Consider the following 17,906-nt stretch of genomic DNA (forward strand, 5'->3'; position numbering starts at 1 on the left):
CCTGCACCCTCTTGTTTGCCTACCCTGGTCCCTGACCTTCCCTCTCCTCCATTGCCTTCATTAGCTCCATAGTCCTGAATTGTCAGAACAATTTCCCAAATAAAAAAAAAATGCTTGTAGTTATCGATCCCAAATTCACCTCATACATGTATTATGCTATTGTCCAGGTGGTGGGACTACGTGCTACCCCCTAATAATTACCCCGTGGCCGCAAATTCGACCTAAAGGTTTGCGAAATTCGCCTCCCATTGAAGTCAATGGAGCCCGCGGCGAACGGTCGTTTTCGCGAACGTTTGTGTCCGTTCGCGTTTCGCGTTCGCGAAACGTCCCGTCGGAAGTTCGTCCATCACTACAAAGGATTTTCTGCTCTCTGTTGAATATGTTTGCTTGCTGTAGACATATGCCAAGGAGAACAGGTTTGTGTGCTTCCCATAATGTAGTTGGAGAGATGTCAGGTGTGGAGTTATATTTTATATAATCTTTGAGCGCAATTTCAATATTATTTTTATGAGCTGGATTTTTGAGTAGGAAATCTCTTAATATCCATGTTGGATCTTTTTTTTTTTTGAATTATAGAGGCAACAGTAATGTAGAGTGCACTATGGTCGGACCATGGGATGGGAATAATTTTTGTAGATATTATTTATGGAATTAGCCCTATGGACATAAATATATGGTCTATCCTAGAGAATGAGCGATGAGGGAACGAGTAATGTGTGTATTGTCTCTTGGTTGGATTCAATTCTCTCCTAGTATCTACTAGGTTATGTTTTGTAATTAGTTTTGATAAGAGTTGTTTGTCTGCTGTATGTGACTGTGGGATTGGTGATTTATCCAAAAATGGAAATATGGTCTGATTAGAATCCTATTTTGTGGTGTTCTATAGTTTGAAATAAATGAGAAAGAAAAGAAATAGGATTTTTGTTAGGAGCGTAGTATGATGTAATGGTGATAGTGGTATCAAGTAGGTGTCCTTTAAGAATCAAGTAACGACCTTCTGGATCCTTGATTTACTTCATTAGTGAAAATGGTGTATTGCGATGGAAAGCTATAAGCATGCCTCATTTTTTTAGAGGAGGCCGAAGCTGTGTATACTTGGAGGTAGTCTTTACTGAAAAATTTGGGAGTGGATTGTGACGCAAAATGAGTCTCTTGGAGGCAAACTATATGTGCTTTTTTGGATGAAAATGTGCGGAAGGCTTTAGTGCGTTTGTGTGGAACGTTTAGTCCCTGAGTATTTAATGATATGATGTTTAATGGGGCCATGGAGTTGGGAAAAGTAAATATATGTTGGTGTTGGTGTTTATGTTAGAACGTGTGTCATATAAGAAATTATTTGTCTCCAGAGTATAGGGGTGGAGGGAGGGAGGGGAAAGGAGATAATGACTGAAAAAGAAAATACAATTAATATACAATATTGAAATATATCTTAGCATATCTATGTTCTTAATGTGTCCGTTGGGAGGAGAAAACTCTCCCTCCAAGGGTACATGAGCCACTGTCAACTGCCCGGTGTACACCGAGCTGCTGAGGGTAGCAAGAGAGGGTGCAAGGAACTTCCCTGCAGAACACCAAGAGCCAATCATATAATTTCATTTTTCAAGCTAAAAATAAAAATGTAAGATTAAGGCAACCTCAGAGACAAAGAAGAGAAGAGAGAGAAAAAAAAAACAGTAAAGCCCCGTACACACGAGAGGACTTATGTCCGACAGACTTCCGAAGGAGTTTTGCCGGAGTTCTGCCGGAGTTCCGACGGACTTTTCGGCTGAGCGGACTTGGCCACACACAATCACACTAAACTCAGACGGATTCGAACGTGATGACGTACGACTGGATTCGAATGGAAGTTCATAGCCAGTAGCCAATAGCTGCCCTAGCGTCGGTTTTAGTCCGTCGGAATAGCATACACACGAGCGAATTTTTCGAAGGGACCGGGCCCGGCGGAGTTCCGTCGGAAAAATTTGAAGCATGTTCCATATTCTAAAGTCCGTCAGACTTTGGTGAATCAAAAGTCTGTTGCAGCCCACACACGATCGAATAGTCTGACGGAATCAGTCCGTCGGACTTTGGATGTTGAAAAGTCCGCTCGTGTGTACGGGGCATTAGAATAAGGTGCCTAAATTATTAGGAACATTTCTTACATAAGATTATGATAAAAATATTGATTGGAAGTCAGAGAAAAAACTCGGCAGTAGCCATTCTGTTGAAAAGGCAAGATAGTAGCCTAAGTACAGGTGTTTATCAGTCCATAGTGTCAGCCAGATCTGGATCCGGAGGTGGAGATCGTATGTGACTTCTTTTCTGTGGATTGTAGTCTTCTTCTCTTCTGGAAGCAGAGGAGTAGGGATGGCCGAACGGTTCACCCGGCGGTCGTTTCGCGGCAAATTTCGGCTGTTCGCCGTCCGCCCGATCGGCGGACTATTGCCGCCGTTCACCCGGCGGACTTCCGTGTTTACTGTGTAAAAGAACTTTGACCTATGATGACACATCCATCATGGGGTACAGGACAGCCAATTGAGACATTACAGCACATGGACACTCGGACATTCCCCCTAACTTATAAATAGACCCGATCCGGCGGCCATTTTACATTCTTTCTTCTGTCACTATAGGGAGAGGTTGCTGTGTGGAGCAGGGAGAGATTGCAGTGACCCAAATCGCTAGCTATTTGGTCCACAAAAGTTCTTTTCAGGACTGGTATAGGTGTAGTTCAGGATATAGGTTTGAGGCACTGCTGTGCTACTGATTGTTGCAGTAGCCTGTCTCTTGTCAGTGTAGAGAGAGGGACAGTATGCTGTGTGCTGCAGGGACAGTCAGTTTAATCATTAGCTGTTACTATTAGGTCCACAAAAGTGCTATTCAAGTTATTGTTCCAGCAGCCTCTGTTTTGTCAGTTTAAATAGGGACAGGCAGGAAGCTGTGTGTGAGGCAGTGAGGGACAGTCAGTTTAATCAGTAGCTGTTACTATTAGGTCCACAAAGGTTATTTTCAGGTATGGTAATAGGCTTGTACAGAAAGAATATTATACTTGACTGCTGCCCTTCTGCTGCAGTAGTCCTTTATCAGTATAGGGACCGAGGTACAGTCTGCTAATCATTCACAACCTACCTGTTCCACAAAGGTGCTTATAAGGACTGGTAAGGTCTAGGGTGCTACAGTACATAGGGTTGAGTGAGGTACAGTCTGCTATTCCTTAAGGACTGGTATAGGTCCACAATACATAGGGTTGAGGTGCACTACTGCTGCCCTATACTGCAGGAGTCCTTTATCAGTATAAGGACTGAGAGTTTTGTCACAGGGTCATTTAAAAAATGACAGGCAGAGGAAGAGGCAGGCCCTTCCACAGGGGTGGTAGGGGTAGGGCAGGAGCAACAGGCTTGAGCCAAAGTGGGAAGTTGCAGAAGGTGCGTTCAATTACTTTAAAGGACGCACCAGACTTGGTTGAGTGGCTCATTTAACCTTACTCTTCTGCACCCTCCTCATCCTCTCGATCTGCACCCTCTTCTTCTCTGCTATGTGCACCCCCAAAGACACTACCATCAACAACACCACCACCACCACATACCTTCCGCTTGAGTCACAGGAATTATTTTTCATATCAAGACATTTCTGATGCGCAGCCACTCTTGGTATTGGATCGGGAAAAGGAGGTAGCAACAACCGCTACTCAGCAGTCTGACGACAGTACCCAGATCAGCCCAAGGAGGAGGTTGGTCCCCGGTGTCGCTGCCTACTCCGAGATCTCTACTATTAGCGGTGGGGAAGGTGACGTCGATGATGACGTGTCTAGTGATGTCACATGGGTGCCCACAAGAGAGGAAGAGAAGGGGAGTTCAGAGGGAGATATGGACCAGCAGATAGGGAGGAGAAGCAGGAATAACTTACATTGCACAGGAGGGACAAAGCAGACTGCTAATGTATCAGGAGCGAGTCATCGACCATGTACGGTCACATCTGGCGCTCCCTGGACACCGGCACATGGCTCCACAGTGTGGGCTTTTTTTAACGTGTCCGCTGCTGATAATAGAGTTGCCATCTGCAATCTTTGCAGTCAACGCATTAGTCGCGGTAAGCCCAACACTCACCTAGGGACGACCTCCTTAAGAAGGCACATGAGCAGCCATCACCGAGCCCAGTGGGAGCAATGGAACACACAAAGCCACACTCCAGGCTCTCACTGTCCAGCCTCGTCTTCTACTTCTCCTTCTCCTCTCTCCTCACAATTGTCCTCCACTCCACCTTCCATCACGCCAAGCTCACGTTTGTCTGCAAAAAAGCAGGCTTCCGTGGGCCTAATGTTCGAGCGTAAAAAAATGATGACGCCGGATAACCCTCTTGCCCAACGGTTGACGGCTGGCTTGTCAGAACTGATAGCCCGCCAACTACTGCCATAAAAACTGGTGGACTCGGAGGCCTTTCGAAAATTTGTGGCCATTGGAACACCACAATGGAAGGTCCCAGGAAGGAAGTATTTCTCAGAGAAGGGCATCCCAGAGCTGTATGGCCATGTTCAGCGGCAAGTGAATGTATCTCTGGCACACAGTGTCGGTGCCAAGATACATCTGACCACAAACACGTGGTCTAGCAAACACGGGCAGGGAAGGTATATCACTTTTACTGCCCACTGGGTGAACCTTCTGATGGCTGTCAAGCATGTAACCCATGGCACCTGTGTAGATTTGGTTTTACCGCCACGGATTGCATGCATCCTAATCCATCCTCCTCCCTCTCCTCCTCAGCTGACTCCTCCTTTTCCGCTGCTAGCGTCTCTTCCGCTGCGCCACCCAAGCTCCCCAGAACCTATTCGACATGCCAGGTGAGACGCTGCCATGCCGTGCTGCGTCTGTTGTGCCTGGAAGCCAAGAGCCACACTGGCCCGGCACTCCTTTCAGCTTTGCGTTCACAGGCAGATCAGTGGCTAACACTGCTCAATTTGACAGTTGGTAAAGTGGTGTGTGACAATGGTGCCAATCTACTTAGCGCATTGAAACAGGGCAAAATGACGCACGTCTTAAACTTGGTCGTGCAGCGATTCGTTGTCAAATATCCTGGGGTCCAGGACATCTTGCGGCAGGCAATGAAAATCTCGGCCCATTTCAGAAGATCTTACACGGCCATGGCTCGCCTTGCTAACATTCAGCGGCGACACAATCTGCCGGTCAGACATCTTATTTGCGATTGCCCGTCGCGATGGAACTCAACCTTCTATATGCTTGATAAGCTGCTCCAGCAGAAATGTGCAGTTAATGTCTACCTGTATGAACTCTACGGCAGAACAGGTTCTGAGGAGCTGGGGTTTTTATCACCGCACCAGTGGCTGCTCATGCGCGACACATGCTGACTTCTGTGGCCATTTGAGGAGATCACCAACTGGTCAGTCGCAGCCATGGCGCCATCAGTGACATGGTACCTTATGCCTTCTTTATGGAGCGTGCATTGCGTCGTGTCATTGATCAAGCTGTGGAGGAGCAGGAGCGGGAAGATGAGGAAGTCGCAATGCTGGATGAATTCCCAGGGGGGGCTACTCTATCTGAGACAAGTCAACAACAGGAGTCTGAAGAGGAGTCAGAGGAGGATGGTGCCGGGGCGGATGAGGAGGAGAAAGAAGTGCATGCTTTAAACCTTTCTGGGATCCCTGTTGTTGTGCGTGGATGGGGAGAGGAGAATGAAGAGGACGACATTATCCTGGATGATGAGCAGGAGCCAGGCCACCACACCGCTTCCACTTTAGTGCAAATGGGGGCCTTCATGCTCCAGTGTTTTAATAGGGACCCCCGTATAAAAAGCATAAGGGTCAAGGACCAGTACTGGGTGGCAACGTACTTAGACCCCCGGTACAAACACTGCCGTCACAGAGGGCTGTCAGAATGGAGTACTTCCAGGCCTTGCTTCGAGAAATGCTGCATTCTGCTTTTGTGTGAGCTGGCAGAGGAGCAATTCCCACTCCCAGAGAAGGAGTTGCGGGTACCAATCCAACAGCGTCTGCAAGAAGAGGCCGGTTTGAAGATGTGTTGGTGACTTCTGATATGAGGTCATTCTTTCAGCCGACCCATCGACAGGTGTCATCCGGATCCAGCATCAGTTAACGCCTAGACGGCCAGGTGTCCGACTACATCGGGTTAACGGCCAATGTGGACGCTCTGAGGAGTGATGAACCCCTGGACTACTGGGTGGGCAGGCTTGACCTCTGGCCAGAGCTTGCCCAATTTGCAATCGAACTGTTGGCTTGCCCCTCGTCCAGTGTCCTGTCCGAAAGGACGTTCAGCGCAGCAGGGGGGATCGTGACCGATAAGCGTACTCGCCTAGCTCACGACAGTGTTAACTACCTCACATTTCTAAAAATGAATGAGGCATGGATCTCGGAGGAATTCAACACATGTGACCAGTAGACCATGTATATGTCTAGAAACTATTTTTTTAATCGAGCACACAGACCTTCTTTCTTCATTTGGCTCACTTCCTTGTCCAAAAAAAGCACACCGTACTATATGCCCGTACCCTCCTGTTTGAAGAGGTTGAGCGGTGTCATATTTCTACTGGGGGCTGCTTATTATGAGGGGCTCCCACCATCCCTGTGCTGTGCTGACTTCCTCCTGGGGCTGCTTATTATGAGGGGCTCCCACCATCCCTGTGCTGTGCTGACTTCCTCCTGGGGCTGTACCTCTGCTGTGCATATTATGAGGGGCTCCCACCATCCCTGTGCTATGCTCATTATGAGGGGCTCCCACCATCCCTGTGCTATGCTCATTATGAGGGGCTCCCACCATCCCTGTGCTATGCTGACTTCCTCCTGGGGCTGCTTACAGTGCAGGTGTCAGTGCTGTATATCACGGTGCAGGTGTCAGTGCTGTATATCATGGTGCTGGTGTGAGTGCTTTATGTCACGCTGCTGATGTCAGTGCTCTCTATCACGGTGCTGGTGTCAGTGCTGTATATCACGGTGCTGGTGTTAGTGCTTTATGTCACGCTGCTGATGTCAGTGCTCTCTATCATGGTGCTGGTGTCAGATCACTCTATCACGGTGCAGGTGTCATTGCTGGATGTCACGCTGCTGATGTCAGTGCTCTCTATCACGGTGCTGCTGTCAGTGCTGTATATCACGGTGCTGGTGTTAGTGCTTTATGTCATGCTGCTGATGTCAGTGCTCTCTATCACGGTGCTGGTGTCAGATCACTCTATAACGGTGCAGGTGTCATTGCTGTATGTCACGCTGCTGATGTCAGTGCTCTCTATCACGGTGCTGCTGTCAGTGCTGTATATCACGGTGCTGATGTTAGTGCTTTATGTCACGCTGCTGATGTCAGTGCTCTCTATCATGGTGCTGGTGTCAGATCACTCTATCACGGTGCAGGTGTCAGTGCTGTATATCACGGTGCTGGTGTCAGTGCTTTATGTCACGCTGCTGATGTCAGTGCTCTCTATCACGGTGCTGGTGTCAGTGCTGTATATCACGGTGCTGGTGTTAGTGCTTTATGTCACGCTGCTGATGTCAGTGCTCTCTATCATGGTGCTGGTGTCAGATCACTCTATCACGGTGCAGGTGTCATTGCTGGATGTCACGCTGCTGATGTCAGTGCTCTCTATCACGGTGCTGCTGTCAGTGCTGTATATCACGGTGCTGGTGTTAGTGCTTTATGTCACGCTGCTGATGTCAGTGCTCTCTATCACGGTGCTGGTGTCAGATCACTCTATCACGGTGCAGGTGTCATTGCTGGATGTCATGCTGCTGATGTCAGTGCTCTCTATCACGGTGCTGCTGTCAGTGCTGTATATCACGGTGCTGGTGTTAGTGCTTTATGTCATGCTGCTGATGTCAGTGCTCTCTATCACGGTGCTGGTGTCAGATCACTCTATAACGGTGCAGGTGTCATTGCTGTATGTCACGCTGCTGATGTCAGTGCTCTCTATCACGGTGCTGCTGTCAGTGCTGTATATCACGGTGCTGATGTTAGTGCTTTATGTCACGCTGCTGATGTCAGTGCTCTCTATCATGGTGCTGGTGTCAGATCACTCTATCACGGTGCAGGTGTCAGTGCTGTATATCACGGTGCTGGTGTCAGTGCTTTATGTCACGCTGTTGATGTCAGTGCTCTCTATCACGGTGCTGGTGTCAGTGCTGTATATCACGGTGCTGGTGTTAGTGCTTTATGTCACGCTGCTGATGTCAGTGCTCTCTATCACGGTGCTGGTGTCAGATCACTCTATCACGGTGCAGGTGTCATTGCTGGATGTCATGCTGCTGATGTCAGTGCTCTCTATCACGGTGCTGCTGTCAGTGCTGTATATCATGGTGCTGGTGTTAGTGCTTTATGTCACGCTGCTGATGTCAGTGCTCTCTATCACGATGCTGGTGCCAGATAACTCTATCACGGTGCAGGTGTCATTGCTGTATGTCACGCTGCTGGTGATCATCTCCTGCACCCTCTTCTTTGCCTACCCTGACCTTCCCTCTCCTCCATTGCCTTCATGCGCTCCACAGTCCTGAATTGTCACAACAATTTCACATATAAAAAAAGAATGCTTGTAGTTGTCGATCCCAGATTCACCTCATACATGTGTTATGTCATTGGCCATGTGGTGGGACTATGTTTGCACATTTAGTAATTATTTTGTGGCTGCAAATTTGACCTGTAGGTTTGCAAAGTTCACCTCCTATTGAAGTCAATGGGGCCCGCCGCGAACGTTACGGTTCGCGAACTATCGGCCGCGTTCGCGAAACGTCCCGTCGGAAGTTCGTCCATCACTACAGAGGAGGGATTATCAGCATATGAGGATGATTTTTGGTGAGTATCCGCAGCATCTCTTGATGTGTTTATCATCCCAAGTTTCTGTAAAGTAGTTTGCAGGTCCTTAGCTGTTCGGCACATATATTTACGACTTTGGAAAGTAAAACGCACTGAGAAAGGAAAGCACCATTGGTAGATTATGTAATTTCGCTGTAATATTTGCAGTAGTGGTTTCAGGGTTCTTCTTTTGCTGATTGTGATTTGTGAGAGGTCTGTGAATAATTGATATTTATGACCCTGGAAAATTAGGGGATCTTTATTTCTAGCTGTATTTAGCAGTAGTTCCTTAGTGCGGTAGAAATGCAATTTTGCGATAATGTAACGGGGAGGACCATCTGTTTTCTTTGGTGCTAGGGCTCTATGAACCCGGTCCATTTCAAGACGCTCTAGTAGGATAGCTGGTTGTAATTCTTGAAAAAGTGCAGTAATAGCACCTTTTAAATCAGTCACAGATTCGGGTATTCCTCTAATACGTATATTGGAGCGTCTTGCACGATTTTCGAAATCCTCCAATTTGGATTGTAATATGTAATTTTCCTCTTTGAGAAAATCTATTTCTGAGGTAATGTTAGATGTATAATTTTCCAGATAGTCTACTCTAATTTCCAGTGCTGATGTACGCTGACCAAGTATTCTAATTTCTTTAGTAAGATTTGTGGTGATGGTATCTGCAGTGGATTTTAGTGATTTTTGAAGCAGATTTTCTATTTGTTTTAGCGTTACAGGAGGGGATAAGTCTTTTTGTGTGGAAAGTTCTAAATTCTCCAGAACTGACATATTTTTCTAAGGTATTTGATTAGAGAGACTATGAGCCTTTAATGAGAGAACATCTTTATGTAAAGCAGCAGAAGGGGCTGTCTGTTTGTTCTCCTCACTGTGTCTCCCCTCAGAGGGGGAGGGGTTCAGTGCCATACTGCTGTATGTGTGTGGCAGCGCTTTCTTGTTAATTTTCTGCCTCATGAGTCTCCTCTGACCCCCCCCCGAATGTTACCTATGTAAGGTAGGGATATTTATCTACCATTTGGTATGATATATGTGCGGATGGACAAGTTACCTCCGCCGTTATATGGCCCTGTTGTCCTGCTGAGAATGGAGCTCTAAGCCAGCATTACCTCTTGGCTCGGCTCCGCCTCCTCCTCCGCAAAGAATTATTTTCAAGGGTCAGGGAGTTTTAGGTGGCTCTCAAATCTCTGGAGCCAGGCCAGGCCCCTGGGCCAGATGGTTATACTTTGTTATATTATAGGGTGTTCTCAGAGAAGCTGGCACAGAGATTTGTGACCGCATTTAACTCTCTACGAGAAGGGCAAATGATACCAGCAGAAACACTATTAGCTCATATAGCAGTTATAGCCAAAGAAGGAAAGAATCCATCTGTATGCCCCAGTTACCGCCCAATATCTCTGCTCAATGTGGACCTAAAGATCTTTACAAAGATTATTGCTACTAGATTACTGTGTCATATTCCTAATCTGATAGACCCGGATCAGGTGGGTTTCACACCAGATAGAGAGGGTAGAGAAAATACTCAGCGGGTGATGAGTGCTATATATTTATCTCAAACTCAGCATATACCTCTAGTGTTGATCTCCACTGATGCGGAGAAAGCGTTTGATAGAGTTGACTGGAGATTTTTAAAGGCTATGATCCAACATATTGGACTGGGGGAAGGGATGCCGAGTTGAATATTAAATATATATTCTAAACCGTCAGCCCGAGTTAAGATCAATGATATATTGTCGGAGCCCTTCTCCATACTAAACGGAATCCGTCAGGGCTGCCCGCTTTCACCCATTATTTTTATTATGACCCTTGAGCCACTCCTTAGAATGATTAGAGCTAACAAGGATATCAGAGGGATATGGACGAAAAACAGAGAACATAAAGTTGCCGCTTATGCGGATGATTTGATGTTTCTTATCACGTCCCCCCTGACTTCTCTTCCATCGCTGGTACAGAAAATCCGGAGGTATGGAGAACTGTCCAACTTTAAGGTGAACTATGAAAAATCGGAGGCGATGGAGGTGGAACTGGATACCACCCTACAACATCAGATTGCATCCCAATTCTCCTTTAAGTGGACAGACTCACATCTTGGCTATTTGGGAACAAAGATACCGAAGAAGTTATCTAGAATTTTTGTACTGAACTATGCTCCGATAGTTTTGACAATTTAGACTGGATTTCCAGCGTTGGAACAGAGAGACTTTTACCTGGTTTGGCAGGATTAATATTATCAAAATGAATGTCATGCCAAGGTTGTTGTATCTTTTTCAAACAATACCTATAAAAATTCCAATAAAATTCTTGAGGGATATTAGATTAGAGATTATGAGTTTTATATGGGCTGGAAAACCTTGAGATTAAGTAGAAATATTCCATCTCTTCCAAAGGAGAAAGGGGGAGCTGGGGTCCCAGATTAAGTGAAATATTACCAGGCTTCGCAGTTGTCAAGGGTGGTGGATTGTAGTGTCCAAAAAAAACATGGATTGATATGGAACAGGCAACTATTGGCATCCCATTGGAGGGAATTGTATGGATCCCAGAAAGAGATATTTTCTCAGTCAGCTAAGAGGCACCCAGTAGTGGGTGGAACTATATGAACTGTTAAAGAGGAAGTAAACCCTGATGGGTTTACTTCCTCTTTCATTACCTGCAAAGGTAAAGCATAATGAACTACTACCACTTCTCGGTGGGTCTTGCTGCTCCGCCGCTGTCATTCGGCGAAGCCGCAATGATGTCACTCCCAGCGCACGGGAGCCGACACTCGCGGCATATGACCGTTGACTGCGGCGCGCTCAGTGCGCCTGCGCTCCGCTGTCTACGGCGCTTGCGCCGTAGACAGAGGTGCCTGTCTTTCTGCAAATATCTCCTAAACCTACACGTCACTCCCGCGCATGCGCACGGGAGCCGACACTCGCGGCATATGACCGTTGACCGCGGCGCGCTCAGTGCCGCAGACAGCGGTGCCTGTCTTTCGGCAAATATCTCCTAAACCGTGTAGGTTTTGGAGATATTTCTTGGACCTATAGGTAAGCCTTAATCTAGGCTTACCTGTAGGTCAAAGTGTGTTGTAAGGGTTTACAACCACTTCAAAAGGTTGTTTAAAACTACCTCCATTTCGCCAGATCCAACCCTGATGACTCCAGTATTGGGAACAATAACATTTCAACCAGGAATGACGGATCCCTGTTTTAGGGCTCTGGCAAGTAAGGGTATCAGTAGGCTTCATTTCTCTACAGAAGGGCGAGTTATGTCTATCAGAGAGATTGAAAGAAACTTTTCAGCAGAGTTTAGCCCTTGTACACACGGTCGGAGATTCCGTCGGAATGTGTCCGATCGGAGCGTTTTGTTGGATATTCCGACTGTGTGTGGTCTGCATCGGACTGTTTCCGTCGGAATATCCATCGGACTAACTTTTCCAACTTGCCGGAAATATTTTCCGACAAAATGCTTCGATCGGACATACTCCGATCATGTGTACAGAATTCCGATCGGACAAAGTGCCACGCATGCTCAGATCAAATTCCTACACCAAAGCTATTGGCTACTAGAATAAACATAGTCCCGTCTTAACGAAATAACGTCATCACGTCGGATTTTCCGACAACTTTGTCCGACCGTGTGTATACAACAGTTTCGGACAAAATCCGTCAGACAAAATCCGTCAGACAAAATCCGTCGGACAAAATCCGACGGACAAAATCCGAAGGATTTGGTTGTCGGAATCTCCGACCGTGTGTACAAGGGCTTAGATTTATTGCATAGGAATCAGTATATTCGGTCTAAGATGAGAGGTTCAGAGGTATTACAGGACTTATCGACTTTTGAACAGCTATGTTTAAAGGTATAACTGGTGAGACGTGCATTATCTCATTTATATGGTTTACTGATCGAAGTCGAGACCCCACAGACTTTGCCCTTTTTACAGTGGTGGGATGAAAACCTAGGTGTGTCCTTTTCACAGAGTCAAAGAGAGAAGATCTTATTTATTGCCCATAAGGCTTCTGTGGCAAGTAGGTATCAAGAAGGAGGGCACAAAATTCTTACTAGATGGTACAGAACCCCTAGCAGCAATACATCAGATGTTTCCTCAAATTTCTCATGTATGCTGGAGATGTGAGGAATCAGTAGGCACCATGATGCACATTTTTTGGGGATGCACAAAATTAAGGGATTTTTGGAAGATAGTTGAGATGACGATAGAAATGATCACGGGTGTGTCTCTGGGAGAAAATCCTGCAGCCTACCTACTACGTGATATAATATCGAATGAAAACTATAAAAATTCATTAGTAAAACATCTGCTTATTGCAGCTAAAGCATGCATTCCAGCATTGTGGAAAAGCAATATACCTCCTACGAGATCTCAATGGCTGGCAAGGATTTAAGAAATACAACAAATAGAGGATCTGACTATGTCAATGAAGTAAAAAGAGGAGAAATACAGTGGGACAAGGGCCACATATTTTCAATTCAGGGAACAGGTTATTCGAGTTGAATAGATAACGAAGAAGTTGGGAGGGATACTCTGGCAGGCAGGCCAAACGACTGGGGGATCGATATAATCAACCAGGATGCGCGGGGAGAAGAGGAGTTTGGAGAAGGGGGGAGGGAGAGGAGAGGAGAGGAGGGGAAGAGAAGGGAAGACATTTTTTTTATTTAATTGTTTTATGATCCTGGATAGATGGGAGGGAAGGGGATAAGAAAAAGAATAAAGGTATATATTTGTAATGGAAGAATGAGAAGGCAATTTAATAAGTAATATGGAGTTAAGAGTGAGTTAAATTACGTGATTATATGTTATTGGAGGGAATTGCTCTGCAAGAGATTTATATCACTGCTCTGTAATGTTAAAAAAAAAAATGATACAATAAAAGAAAAATAAAGAATAAAAAAAAAAAAAAAATCACAGCGCCTTTTGTTTCAGCCAATTGGGTAATGGGTAACACACCTGCGCTTCCTGATTGGCGAAGAGGTGGTTCAGTGTAAGGCCCCTTTCACACGGGACAGATCAGTAATGATCCGCCCCGTGATTATCCGCTCGCTCAGCGGGGATCGCTCCGTTGTCCCCGCTGAGCCGGCGGCGGACAGGGCGGTCTCCGCACACTGTGCAGGGAGCGCCCTGTCAGCTCTCCGCTCTCTTCTATGGGGATGGGATGAGCACGGACCGTCTGTCCGTGTTCATCCAATCCGCTCTGCAGACGGATAGGAAAATAGAATTTTCCTCCGTCTGCAGAATCGGACTGTTGCGGATGCGGACAATAGCGGGTGTCTGCGGATGTTCATCCGCAGACACCCGCTGTCCCATATGGATGCATGTATGTCCGTATTTCATCCGCAAACGGATGGATGAAATACGGACATACTGTCCGCATGTGTGAAAGGGGCCTTATGCTTCGTACACACGGTCGGATTTTCCGATGGGAAATGTTCGATGGGAGCTTGTTGTCGGAAATCCCGACCATGTGTAGGCTCCATCAGACATTTTCCATCGGAATTTCCGACAAACAAAATTTGAGAACTGGATCTCAAATTTTCCGACAACAAAATCCGTTGTCGGAAATTCCGATTGTGTGTACACAATTCCGACGCACAATGTTCTACGCATGCTCGGAATCAAGCAGAAGAGCCACACCGATTATTGAACTTCAATTTTCTCAGCTGGTCATTTGTCACTGCGTTCTTGACCTTCGGAATTTCCGACAACATTGTGTGACCTTGTGTATGCAAGACAAGTTTGAGCCAACACCCGTCGGAAAAAATTCCATGGATTTTGTTGTCGGAATGTGCAATCGTGTGTACGTGGCATTAGAGCGGTGAATATTAATTTGCTGTTCTAATATACCTGAGTGAACTGTGAGCACAACGCTCTGCACTCGCAGTTCACCTTTTTTGAAGCCTATTTAGAGCCTATAGTTCTAATCCGGTGCTTCAAAAAAACAACCGGCGTCCGAAAAGGGGACGGGCGCCGAATAGGGGGTGGCAGCGGTGGCCATGGATAGATTTCCTGCAATGCAGGAATCTATCCATTGTTCATAGAGGGGGTGGCTGGAGAGAGGGGGCGACACTGGTTTTGAGTACCTGTGCGCCCCCCCCATGGTCTGTGACCTGAAGTCACGTAGGGACTGGCAGAAGAAACCACAGCGCATGGGAGGGATACAGGTACTCAACACACCCAAAAGGTGCAGGCCAGAGGCTTTTGCTTATGAAGATTTGCCACCCACTGGAGTGATAATTAGTCTAGGTTCCCATCTAGGCATTTGCCCCCTTAATGACCAGGCCATTTTTTGCAATACAGCACTGCATTGCTTTAACTGACACTTGCGTGGTCGTGCGACATTGTATCCAAACAAAATTGTCCTTTTTTTCTCACAAATAGAGATTTCTTTTGGTGCGGTTTTCATTTTTTGTGCTATAAACAAAAAAAGTGCAACTATTTAAAAAAAAAGAAAATAATATGTTTTACTTTTTTCTATAATAAATATCCCAAATAAAATCAGTTTAGGCTAAGATGTATTCTGCTACCTATTTTTCGCAAAAAAAAACAAAAAAAACGCAATAAGCGTACACTTAGGGGATAAATTTATGGCATTTTTATTATTGATTTTTCGCGGGACTGCGACATTGCGGCAGACAAATTGGATACTTTTGACACTTTGATTGGATTGCACAAGTTATAGCATCTACAAAATAGGGGATAGATTTATGCTATTTTTATAATTTTTTTTACTAGTAATGACGGCGATCTGCGATTTTTAGCGGGACTGCGTTATTGCCGCGAATAGATTGGACACTTTTTTTGGGACCAGTGATATTAATACAGCGATCAGTGCTATAAATAGCCACCTATTACAGTATAAATGTCACTGGCATGTAAGGGGTTAACACTAGGAGGCGATCAAGGGGTTAAATGTTCCCTAGGGAGGTGTTTCTAACTGTGGGGGTAGTGTAGTGACTAGAGAAGAGAGATTGCTGTTCTTGTTAACCCTGTCAGAACGGGCATCTGTCTGTTTACATTGACAGATCCCCGTTCTGGCTCTCTGAGAAGCGATCACAGGTGGCCGGAGGACTTTGCGGCCGCCGGCCACGCGTATTGCCCCCTATAGCTTCTTAAAGCGGCCAACTTACAATAACAGCGATTCGCGCAGCCGTGCCAACCTGCCACAGTACAACTGCGGGGGCTGGTCAGTAAGTAGTGTTTTTTTATGATTTTTTATGCGTTTTGCATGGTATTTTTTTATGTCCTTTTAAATTCACTGTAAATAATTGGTTGCTAAGGAGCAGGCCTGGAAACCTGCCACTGCATCCTTAAAGTGTTACTAAACCCAGGACCCTGCATTCCTTATATCTGGTCTCCCACAGTACACGGAACATGGACATGCAATTATTTTACAAAAAAAAAACTGCTAAATACTTTTTCTCATCAGCAGTTAGACCTCTTTTCACACTGGAGCGGTTTTCAGGTATTTTAGCGCTGGAAATAACCTTTGCTAAGTGCCTGAAAACCGCCTCCTATTCATTCAAGTGTGACTTCTCACACTGCGGCGGTGCGCTTGCAGGATGTCCTGAAAAGTCCTAGAAGCAGCATCTTTGGGGCGGTTAGGGGGCACTGTATTTAGCGCTCTCAAAAAGCCCTGCCCATTGGAATGAATGAGCAGCACTTCCGAAGCACCGCAACATGGGAGTTTTTAACCCCTTCTTTTGGGTTAAAAGCGCACTGATAGAGGCCGTAAAGCATCACTTAAACAGTGTTGATAAAACGAGCAGCTCTTTAGCACCAACGTGGCCATGGCCACAGTGTGAAAGGGGTCTTAGCGCAGTCTGGTGACTTCTATCAATGCCCAGACAAGCACTGGTTAAAGCTTGTAGGAGGAGTTTTCTGGCTGTCCTGTGAGACTGCAAGACCCCTGACCCTCTGTCTGGCCCTGTGCTAATCACATGCACCCTCCCAAGAAAAAAAAAACTGTAGCAATACACACCAAACTGAGCATGTGTAACCTGACTCCATAGACTGTGTTATCAGGAATTTATCAGAGGACAGTGGAAAGATGGGAGGATCAGAGAAGACAGGATCAAACAGCCTTTTTACACAATGCAGAGTATTAAACCCTTGGGTTCCACAGTGAGTATAACAAGCATGTTTTACTGCATATACAGACTTATTTTACTCTTGTTTAGTAACACTTTAACAACTGAGTCATCAGCTGAATGTAAAAAAAAAGAATTGCAAGCTAAAATATTTTGAGAAAACAAATGCATACCAGGCCCCATGTTGATGGGAATAAGGGACTCTTCCCATAACCATGGCTGGTGGTTGTGGGGCTCTGTGGACTGGGGGGCTTATCAGAATCTGGAAGCCCCACCACCCCATGTGAATGAATATGGGGTTCATTGTACCCCTACTCATTAACTAAAAAAAAACTTGGATGGACTGCCCTACATGCTAAAAACATGTCAAAGTAGCTCCCGTTTTTTGGCAGAGAGTCTCACATGTTTTTGCAATACGTGTATTCTGCATGTCAAAATGCGTGACGACTACCAGCATTTTAGAAATAATGGCACTGCAAGCATGATGCATGTTTTTTTTGCATGTTTCTGGCAATGTGTGCAGAAATGTATGTTTATGGCCCCTCAAACCCCAAGTGTAACTGCGACCTGATAGGTGCAAAGAAATGTGAAGTCATACTTCTTTAACAAACATATCATAATTGGGCTGATCGATGTTGGTGGTCCTCCAGCTTGGCATTGCACATGAAAGACCTACCTGTGACATAAGTACAGCTCAGAAAACTGCACCTCTGTAATTTACAGTGCCTTGATAAAGTATTCATACCCCTTGAAATTTTCCACATTTTGTCCTGTTACAACCAAAAAATGTAAATGTATTTTGTTTTAGACGAAAAAAAAGTGGTGCATAATTGTGAAGTAGAAGGAGAATGATAAGTGGTTTTCAATTTATTTTACAAATAAACATGTGAAAGTGTGGCGTGCATTTGTATTCAGTCCCCTTTACTCTGATGCCCCTAACTAAAATATAGCCAATTACCTTCAGAAGTCACCTAATTAGTAAATAGAGTCCTCCTGTGTGTAATTTAATCTCAGTATAAACACAGCTGTTCT

This window comes from Lithobates pipiens, unplaced genomic scaffold (genome assembly GCF_037356315.1).
Source record: "Lithobates pipiens isolate NorthernLeopardFrog02 unplaced genomic scaffold, aLitPip1_a1.2 Scaffold_1, whole genome shotgun sequence".
Taxonomy (NCBI): Eukaryota; Metazoa; Chordata; class Amphibia; order Anura; family Ranidae; genus Lithobates; species Lithobates pipiens.